Source organism: Puma concolor, chromosome A2, assembly GCF_028749965.1.
Source record: "Puma concolor isolate L17-30 chromosome A2, mPumCon1.1.hap2, whole genome shotgun sequence".
In the NCBI taxonomy this organism is placed as follows: domain Eukaryota; kingdom Metazoa; phylum Chordata; class Mammalia; order Carnivora; family Felidae; genus Puma; species Puma concolor.
This window is the reverse complement of record NC_141668.1, coordinates 41194231-41204684: the sequence shown is the minus strand read 5'-3', so window position 1 is coordinate 41204684 and position 10454 is coordinate 41194231. Positions and strand designations below refer to the sequence as shown.

At 40.6% G+C, this 10454-nt stretch overlaps 1 long non-coding RNA gene across 1 annotated transcript in view; it reads left to right on the top strand.

The window, feature by feature from the left end:
- Window positions 1-4854: 4854 nt before the first annotated feature.
- LOC147583118 (uncharacterized) overlaps window positions 4855-10454 on the top strand; it is a 283224-nt gene continuing 277624 nt past the window's right edge. The window contains exons 1-2 of the long non-coding RNA XR_015242840.1: window positions 4855-4987; window positions 5737-5809. This is a non-coding gene — a long non-coding RNA (uncharacterized LOC147583118). The remainder of the gene's footprint in view (window positions 4988-5736; window positions 5810-10454) is intronic.

The window sequence follows — 10454 nt, the reverse complement described above, 5'->3', positions numbered from 1 at the left end:
TGAATACTTAGCACCATCATTTAAATAATGTACATGCTGGATGCACTTATTATCAGTCTTTTCCCCTTCATTCTCAAACTGCCTAAGAGGTTTGCATCTGGTAATTTGTCCTAGTCACATGTTGCTTTTATAATGCAGTGTATAAACAGAGCAGTAGGATTTAAAGCCAAGTTCATCTCAAAAAGTAAATTCTAGGGGCGCCTGGGTGGCTTAGTTGGTTAAGCGGCTGACTTCACTCAGGTCATGATCTCATAGTTTGTGAGTTCGAGCCCTACATTGGGCCCTATGCTGACAGCTCAGAGCCTGGAGCCTGCTTCAGATTCTGTATCTCCCTCTCTCTTTGCCCCTCCCGCCCCCCCTCTCATTCTCTTTCTGGCTCTGTCTCTCTCTCTCTCTCAAAAATAAATACACATTAAAAAAGTTTTTTTTTTTTTTTAAATAAAATCTATGGTCAAAAGAAACTGTAAGTTTGATGAAGACAAACAGAGGCTTGGCAAATTACCTAAGCTCTCTTCTCATATACTAATTTATAAAATATGACTTACAATAACTACTTCATTGGGTGTATTGTTCGGATTTTATTAGGTACTTCTTAAAAGCCCAGAAAGAGAATGTGGTACACAAGAGGCTATATTCTTATGACATATTAGATTTCTCCTCTTTCTCATTCCCTTTTTAAAAGATAATTTGGGTAAAGATTCAATATTTACATTTTAAAGATCCTTTCAAATTATCAAGGGAAAATTTTGTAGGTAATTGCTTTTGATATGTGTTTTGGAGAAAAAGACACATAGTATCTTGACTAGTCTGGTAGAATAGGATTAAAAAATTATTGATGCAAATAATTATATTACAGTAACTGTTTTAAATTCTACATGAAGTTTTATCAATAATCACTTAATCCTGACATTCTACATTTATATAAGTAAAACCTTGTTTGAAATAAAACCTGTCAAGGAAAGGTAAAGTGCTTTCTCATAGAAGTTGGACATTTGTGATAAATTGGATAAGAAAATTGAGTCTGATTCAGAATACTAGTTGTGAGAAGTTGGGAGACATTATGGATTCCTGTGGACCAAATGTCACAAAAACAGGCCAAGACTCAAAAAGAAGGCAGTGTACCCAGAAATATATTTAGTCTTTAGACAATTAATTATCCAATAAAAAGACAGAAAAATAATCACCTCGCTGGTCTTACTAGACTAATTTTTTGACCTTTGCACACTTGCAGATTTAACATTTCCCCCCATTATTTGTGACAAGCACATTTCGCTAGTGAGTAAACCTAACTACCTGCCCAGCAACTGAAATGCCACATAGCTTTTTGGTTCTGTGTGCATAATTTTATTGCTATCATGCTTATGTTGTGATTGTAAAACAAAACAAACTTAAAAATTCATTTTTTAAAAAAGTACACTCAAAGGAAATACAACTGACATTGATGTTAGGAGTAAAAATAAAACGAAGAGTGCTAACAAACTGTTAGCCACACAATATGCCTAATAGCAAATATTCACTAATACAGAGATTTGCAAAGATATCCCTTGTTTATATATATTCTGGGGTGGGCACTCCCCCCATCCATGCTTTGAATCCTCCATGGAGTAGAAGGAGACCTAGTCTCCTCCCTACTCAAAGTTCTTAAGGAGGGTGTCCATGGGGAGAAAAATCTTTTAGTTATCATCCAACGTCTCTAAACAAGTAGAGCAAGCAAATGTAGGCAGATTGGTGGGAACAAAATAAAGAGCCAGCCAGAGTCTTAGAAACAAACCCCCACCCCTGGGCCACAACCCAGGTGCAAGAGATTCTGCATGGATGGGAAGGAGGCCACAGCCCCCAAGAATGATAGCCAGAGGACAATGGATGATGTCTGCATCTTTGTTGGGGCTTGCTGGGCTGTGGAGAATATGTACTGGTATGGGTGGGGGCACATGTCCCTAGGGCAGAGCTGGGATACTTGCCCCAGATGGTTCTGATCTCTCCCTGGATAGGAGGGGATGGATGGGGCAGCACCTTCCCCAGTGCCTCTCCCCCCAAATTTCCCCTCCTTAAAAACTATGTGGGGAGATAGAGGGACAGTTGTGTGTGCTTCCCCCCCCCCACCCTTTTTGCCTTCAACACTGGCATATTACTGACACAAAGACTTTTTTCTTTCATTTGAAAATTTTTCCTGCAAGCTTCACAAAAAGCACTTCTTGGCTCTGCTCTCTCTGGAAAGCCTTGAGCCACCCAGGGACATTCAGTCCTTGTGGGGCTGAAAGGATCCAACAGTGTGGGCAGGCACTATTCCCTTAGGATCTAACCCCTTCCCTCTTCAGAGAAGAGGGGATCCACAGGGAGACCTTGCCCCCATAAAGTGATGAAGGAACACTTACTGACCTGCACTCAAGATCTGGGCCCAGATGAATGCCAGCTAGATGTAGTGGTCTTCAGACAATGGAAGGGGCAGCACTGAACCTCTTTGTGGCTTCAAGCCAGCAGTGGGGCAGACCCTCACCCAGGCCCATCTCTCCACAGGTGGCCAAGAACCTGAGTCATGTCTCTACACAGCCAGCTTCCCAGTGTCTTTGCCACTGAAGCCACCAATGCCACAGACCCCAGAGCGGGAGCTTATCTTGGGGAAGCAACCCCTGTCTCCAGCAACAGCCACTTCCATTTATGGTGGGGGGGCACTCCCTACAGGCTGAGCCTCCCCCAAGAAAGAGAATGGGTCCATATCTGTGCTTCCAGGTACAGTAGACCCCTCCCAGCCTCTGCTGAGCTGGTGGGTGGGAGGCTCAGATCCCAAACCTCTTCAGTGCTAGCCACTCAGATGCAAAGGTCCCTCCTTTCCTTTTGGTTTTGGATGCAAAAAGGATATTTTGAAAAGAAAAAAAAACACACACACACACACACACACACATAATTTAAGAGGAAAGGGACAAGTTTCCAAAGATTTTCTGGGGGTCACTGTAGGCAAAGAGATGGGAGGAAGACCAAGCTGTCTTTGGCCATGACCAGTGTCTCCTTCTGAAAGGGGGCTGCTCTTTGTGAGGTTTTCAGCATCCTGATATCAGGCAAGGAGTCAGGGTAGAGCCCCACTCTGGGTCAGATTCCCCCCACAAGGTTGATGTATTTAACCACCACTATGGGATGCAGTGGTAGGCAGGCTTCATGATTATGGTTTCCATCCCCAAGGCAGCTGCTCCAGGGATTGGCAAAGCTCTTAGTACTTTCTGGTCTTTTATGCTATAAAAATAAAGCCCTGTCCACCATCTACTGCCCTTTCCCTACTTCATCGGTGTTGACTTCAGGGTCTCTGGGCTCAGGGCAAGCCAGGAAGCTGCATGCCTGGCTGCCTGTGGGGTGGAAACACTGCAGAGCAGCCCCTGCAGGCCCCAGGCAGGAAGCTTTCAGTCCTCTGAGAGATGTAGATCTGCCAACTTGTCTTTGGGCCCCTGGGCCAGATACCATAGCTCTCTGGGGTCCAGTCACACCTCTGTATCTGGGCTTCCATCCTCTGAGTAGCTGAATTCTCAGCAGCTACTGCTGCCATCCTCCTGCTACCTCCTCCACCACTCCTGCTGAGCTCTCAGAAACCCAGCTGTCCCTCCCTCTCTGGAAAGTCCCTGGTATTGTCCTCTTTGCCACTTTCCAGGTCAAAGAGTTCCTCAAATTCCCCCCTGTCCTCCACCTTCTTCTGTTTATTTCTGGGAAGTTCAAGTCTTCCAGCCGGTATTTGTCATCCTCTTGAGCAGCATGTGGCACTGGTTGCAGGGGGTTGGGCGGGGGTGGGGGGAAGGTCAGATAGTAGAGCATTGAGCTGCTGACATGCTGGAAGACAACCGCTGCTACTGTCGCCTTTGCCACACAGGCCACCAGCTGTATGACTGAGCACTGGTAAGCCCTTGCTGTCCAGTTGAAGCTTCCCCCCAGGGAGGGGGGACAGCTGCGGCACCCTGCCACTGTCCTTTGGGGCCCTTCAAAACAGTAGCTTCTGGGGGCACCGAAATTCTCTGATTTAGGAGGTGATCAGAGCATTGAACACGGCACTGTCGGGGACCAGGAATTTGCTGGCCTGAGCACCTTACTGGTCTCTTTGGGTGCTCAGAACGTCTGCATAACTTCGTGGAACAGCTTTGGAGTAAGGTGTAGCTTTGCCAACTGCTGCCATCTCTCGACCATGGCGTGGGTCACCGAGGGCAGAACCAGTCATCTTCCCCTTCTGTCCTCTGGGGACTCTGTCTTTGTCCTCCTCATCCTTCTCCTCAGTGACTTCTCCCAGCCTGTTTGACAGGGAATGAAACTACTCCTTATCATCCTCAGAGCTGCCCAGGTGGCTAAGGTGAAACCGGCTGTGGTCGTTCTCCTGCAGGAACTTGTAGAACTTGGGATCTTTGCCCTTCAGCCAAGACAGCTGGTACTTGAGCTCAGAGGCACTGTCTTTTTTATATTTATTTTCTTATGTTTATTTATTTTTGAGAGAGACTAAGCCTGAGTGGAGAAGGGACAGAGAGAGAAGGAGACACAGAATCCGGAGCAGGCTCCAGGCTCTAAGCTGTCAGCACAGAGCCCAATGTGGGGCTCAAACTCACGAACTGTGAGATCATGACCTGAGCTGAAGTCTGTCCTTTAACCGACTGAGCCACCCAGGTGCCCCTCAGAGGCGCTGTCTTTATGCTACCGTGGCTCGGAACAGTTCAGTGCCACCTGGACCTGCCCTGTAGAGGGTCATTTCTCTACCCACATGGCTGGGGCGTTCTGGCATCCTGGGTCCTCCCACAGCCCCGCCCACCGCCTTCTGCGACTGCGCGCTGAGCCGCTGGGCCCCGCCTGCCTGCGGCGCGCGCCGCACTTCCGGCGGGTCCGCCCACTTCCCATGCAGAAGGAAGGGTGAGGAAGCCAGGGTGGTAGAGAATGTCGTGAAATACAGACTCTAGAGCAAAGTTATTCAAGATCGTGGGCTGGAGGAGGCCTTTTGGCTCGGACCTGAGCAGAAGCTTTGTAGGTTTGTAAGACTCTAATTCTTAGATACATACAAGCAACTAGTTCCTATGTAATTTTGGTTAGGTTACAAATCAGTTGTAGTCTCCTCCGTTTTGAAATGCAGTTTCTGCTTTGCCTTGAAAAACAGGACATTTGGTGTCGACAAACATTCAGAGACCTTACTTTTTTATTACCAAATTTTAGGAATTATTTGCACATATCTTGTCCTTTATATTTACTACAAATAAAATGTTTATACATTTTCTCTTTGGCTATTGCTTATTTGAAAAAAAATTTTTCCAGTTATAGCAGAGGCTTACCCTGTCTCACAAGTGTCCTTACCCTGTCTCACAAGTGTCAGGTACTGAATCATTAATTTAAAATAACTATTTTGAAAGCAGAGCAAAGTAGTTACCCATCTTTTTCTCCCTCATGAACTCTGGTTGGCCAGAGCTTTTTCTGTCTCTGTTTTTATTATCTGTTTGTTTCTTTCTTATTTATTATTAATGATTAAATAATAAAGGCTTTTGGGACAGTTTATTTCATTTTTTATGTTGTTGGAAATAAAGAATGTAAAAAATCAAAATTACATAAGCCTCAGTTTTACCTCAATTCCTAATGTAGTTTTTATAGTAAAGGGAATATAATCATGTATATTTTAAACATAGTTTTCATAGTTCATGGCATATGATCAGGTATATTTTTATGAATGCTATGTGGGGTTTTAAATGTACCTACTCATAGATATTTTATAATATTTTATCATTTCAGCAGAGCAATATGCTGCTATTCTACAGAACACTACGCCAGTTTCCTTCACTGAAGGGGTTTTCTGGAAATTAAGGTAGACTGACTTTGTTTTGTCTACTGTGTTATATCCCATTGCTAATAAAATATCCAAATTATCAGAGGTAAGAGTTATGGATGCTACTTTTAGTCAGGTGATTACAGAAATTAAGAAAATATAAGAAAGTCAGGAATAAAAGAAGCAAGAAAGATCTATTAGCAACCTCTTTTGATATCTTTAATTCTTTTTATTCTTTTTTTAAAAATGGTATACCTAATCATTCTCTTTTTGGGCAAAATGGTTGTTTATAGTTTTCAGATGTTGGAGTATAATATTTAAAAATTAAAAGTATCTTGAAGGAATATCTTCTAAATCTATCATAACCCCCTTTGCCCTCTTGTACAGAAAATAGAAAGCACCGTTTTACCTTTTGTTGCTAAGTCTGTATCATCACCTAAAATGAATTACTATCTGCAGCAATGCCCTCAGTAGTCATTGAGATATGTAGACTTGCTTAACTTTTGCACAAAGGGGCAGTCCTTTTTCTAAGTATGTTTACGTGGATGTGTTTGAGTTTTAACGTTGAAATATTATATGTGTATTCCATAGATTTCTCCTGAAATATACCATTTGGTCCCTCCAACATACATCAAAATATTAATTTCTGGTCCTTCAGCTAGTAGGGATATGGGGTTATTATCCATAAATTGATATTTTCAATCTCTAAAATCTTTTTATACATGAAAAAATAGTTTTTTATCTAGAACTGTTTTGCCTAATAAGTACATAATTGGTAGTGTTTTCTGTCTGCGCACAAATGTATCACTCATGTCTTCAGATAATGCACGTCATTATTCTTCTTGGTGCCAAACTTAATCAGATAACCTGAGCTTTGTTTTTTAGAGATAAAATATTACATTAGCTATAGGACATTAACAAGAAAAACAATGCAGCTGTAGACTGGAATGCCTCTGATAAGTCAATTTTTGAATGTATTATGCTAATACTGCCAAGCAGATGTTACAGCTTTGTGGCCGTTTTATATGAGCTGCTGGAGGAAACACTGAGGATGGTTTTTAAATCAATAAAGCATATGTTAGTAATGATGAGGAGAGAATATCCATTCCATTCTGGTAACTTTTAAATGATATTCCCACTGGCAATGGCTGGGGGTATCTGTTAGGAAGGTATTTTTACTTTTAAGTTAACCAACAAAGATACTTTCTGATCCAACAAGGAGCTGGGTATGATATTTTATTCTTTGAAAAACTCCAGGGGCACTGATATGGAGGTTTGAGCATTTCACAAATTATTACACACGTTTGGTAAAACCAATTCTCGCTTAGTTTAGTGTTAAGAAGGAAAGTATTGCTCTGGGCACATCTAATGACCTTCCCACTGTAGACAAGGCTGGCTACTCTGTGCACAGGATATAATTGGATAAAAGGATTCAGACTCTTGAACCCCCTCATTATAACCTTGTTTTATAGATCCTAAGACTCTAGCTGCTTCAACAAAGTGTCAGATTTTCTCAGTTAGGTGACTGATAGTGTAAAATCACTCCATACATTTCATGGGTTTTTTTGGTTTGTTTGTTTCTTATTGTTGTAGTTATTTTTAAATATATTTGCCCTGTGATTTCACAAAAGACATTCAAATTTTTCCATGTGACTTTGATTTCATAGTAATGGTAGTGACTTAGCTGTCTTTATGTGCTATACATTTCTCAAGCAGTTACTGTGTGACTAGATAGTATGATAATTGATGAGAGAGTGAGAAATTGAAGACAATTTTCAAATTTCTTGCATTGTCATCTTGAAATGCTGCGTATGGTAAAATATCAATTTAGGCAGGAGGAAACATGAAATTAAAAAATTACCATTTGGCACCACAATAATAATTGTTTAGACAAGAGTTATCAATAGCTACTCAATTGACAGGATGGAAGGTTTATAAGAAACAGAGTATCTTCAATACTTTCCCACAAGATACACCTTAATTGCAAACACAAAAACTGTCTCATGGGGAAACCGACCAGATACCAATGTAACCAGGTGATCAAAATTACCTATACCAATAATAGGATAAATAGGTATCATGTGCCTCCTGAACCAAAAGCATGTCTACTCTGGTGTCCTGGTCAAAAATGTATAACTTGAATTATGCGATGACATCAGAGAAACTTTAATTTATTCTGTAAATAAAGTACCTGCACTCTTCAAAAATGTCAAAAGACATGATAAAAAAAAAAAAAGACAGACCAATGAACCGTTTTAAAGACCAATGAGGAATGACAACTAAATGCAGCATGTGACCCTGTCTCGGATCCTGGACCAGAAATTTGTTTTTTTTGCTGTAAGGAACATTAGTAGGACCATTGAAATCTGAATAAGGAATGTAAATTAGATAGTAGTGCTGTTTTAATGTCAGTTTCCTGAATTGAATCATTGTATTGTGGTTATGTATGAGAATTTTGTGACTTCTAGGAATACTGAATACACTGAAGTATTTAAGGGGTAAAAGAGTATAATGTCTACAACTTATTTATCCAGTGATTCAGATGATATGTGTGTATGTATGCATAAAGAAATAGGGGACATGATGATGCAAATGTCGACATTTTCATAGCTGTTATCTTTGTCCTTGCAACTCAAAGTGTGCGCCGTGGACCAGAAATATTGATACTATCTGGGCAGTAGTCAGACATGCAGAAGTTTTGCCCCTACTCAAGTCCTACTGTTTGAAAATCTGCATTTTAATAAGATCATCAGGTGATTGGTATATCACGAACTTTTAAGAAGCACTACTCTATATTATCTTCGTTATATGTATAATAAAGCTTGAGTCACAGAAGTGAGGTAGAACAGGAGTCTTAATATGCTTGGATATACCATCCTTGGAATATGTTTAAATGAGAGGTCTTACTATTATTATTATCCACTCATACAGTATGTTAAAAATCGAAGGACCAAAAAACCCTTTAGAATCAGTATTTTTATGCTTTCCTTATCTCAAACTAGAATTCTCTACTGAAATCTGTAAGTTGGTTGTATAATCAGTGTAGAAAGTTATGATCAGTATTATTTTAAGTGAAATATGAAATGGAATAGAAAATAGGAAAGTTCATCACACAAGTTAGATAAATCTTGTGGTTACGCTGAAGAGGTAGAATGGCTCTCAAATTTGGTTCAGATGTGGAGACATGATGCCACACATGCACCAAGAAAGTGAAAAACTTCTTACGTGACAGGCTTTCTGTGGAGAGCAGAGCAGCTCCCATGCAGGTAAAAAATGACTTGAGAGGCTCACAAAAGGAGAATGTTTTTTAATTTTTTATTTAATTTTTTATTTTAGAGAGAGAGCATGTGAGCAGGAGAGAGGGGTGGGGGGGGGAGAGAGAGAAAGAGAGAGAGAGGGAGAATCTCAAGCAGGCTCCATGCCCAGTGCAGATCCCCACATGGGGCTTGATCCCACTACGCTGGGATGATGACCTGAGCCAAAATCAAAAGTTGGATGCTCAACCAACTGAGCTGCCCAGGCTCTCGCCCCATGTTTGAGGTTTTATGGTGGTTAGGGTGTGGAGATGTGGAAAAGATTCCCACAAGTAGCCAGAGCCTTGAGTGGTTTGGAAATTCCATACCTCTCTCTACCTCTCTTGGCTCTAAAGGAGGGAGCTTTCTTGTTTGCCCAGGTTTGAGGTAAGAGATAAAGGGGGAATGATGAGATATGAAAGCTGCCAGCTGTCAAGCATCAAAACTAGAATCACTCTCTTATTACAGTAAGCAATACTTAATGTACATTAAGTACATTAAGCAGTACTTAATGAAACCTTTTTTTCAGTGTTAGGTGTGCAAGAATGCATGGACTATATTCTGCAAAAAAATATTATTTTCTGGTCAAAAAAGTTTGAAGGTTGGAAAGCCAGAAACCTAAAAGTTACTGAACAGGTTACATTAAATTGTAGATCAACTAAACAATGTACGTTCATAGATTCTCTCCCACCCCCAAGCTCATCACCAGGTTAAGTGCAGAAATGAATTTTAACTGTCTTACCCAGGCTCTTACTGTTTCCATATTCTTTTATTTCAGGGAATTTAAGGACTGGGATATTTAAAGCCCATTTTTTAAACACTCTTACTGCCTGCTAAGTCATTTGCTTCACCTGGACTACATTACTAAAGTTATTTCTTTTAATTTAACTTTGACATTTAGACCTTGTGCTCTAATCCCATCGTAGGTTTGGCTTTCCAAACTATCTTATGGTGTAAAAACTTGAATCTCTCAGTTGTTCTGTTAATCTTTTGCATAGCATCTTACTTGGATACTTTATTCTTTTCTATTGTTCTGCATATTTTGGGGGTAGATTTTTTGAACTTTCAAAATCCACAAAAATAGGAATGCAAAATAGCTTTATTTGTTTAACCAGCTGAAGTACTCCTATTTAGTTTACCCTGGTAGTGGTAAAATTTCCATAAAATACTTTATTGTCAAACAGAGTTTAATAAAAAATATTTTATTTTGGTTAGCCTACAAATATATTTAGAATTTGTTTTACCCCATGACTCTTCCTGCTGACCCCTCTTCCCACCTCTTACTCAGATTATAGCATTACATGATGTTCTATGCATTAGGGTGCACTGGCTTTTACCTGATTATCTCCTTTAACCCAGAGTAACAGCTATGAGTTATGGTCACATGGCTA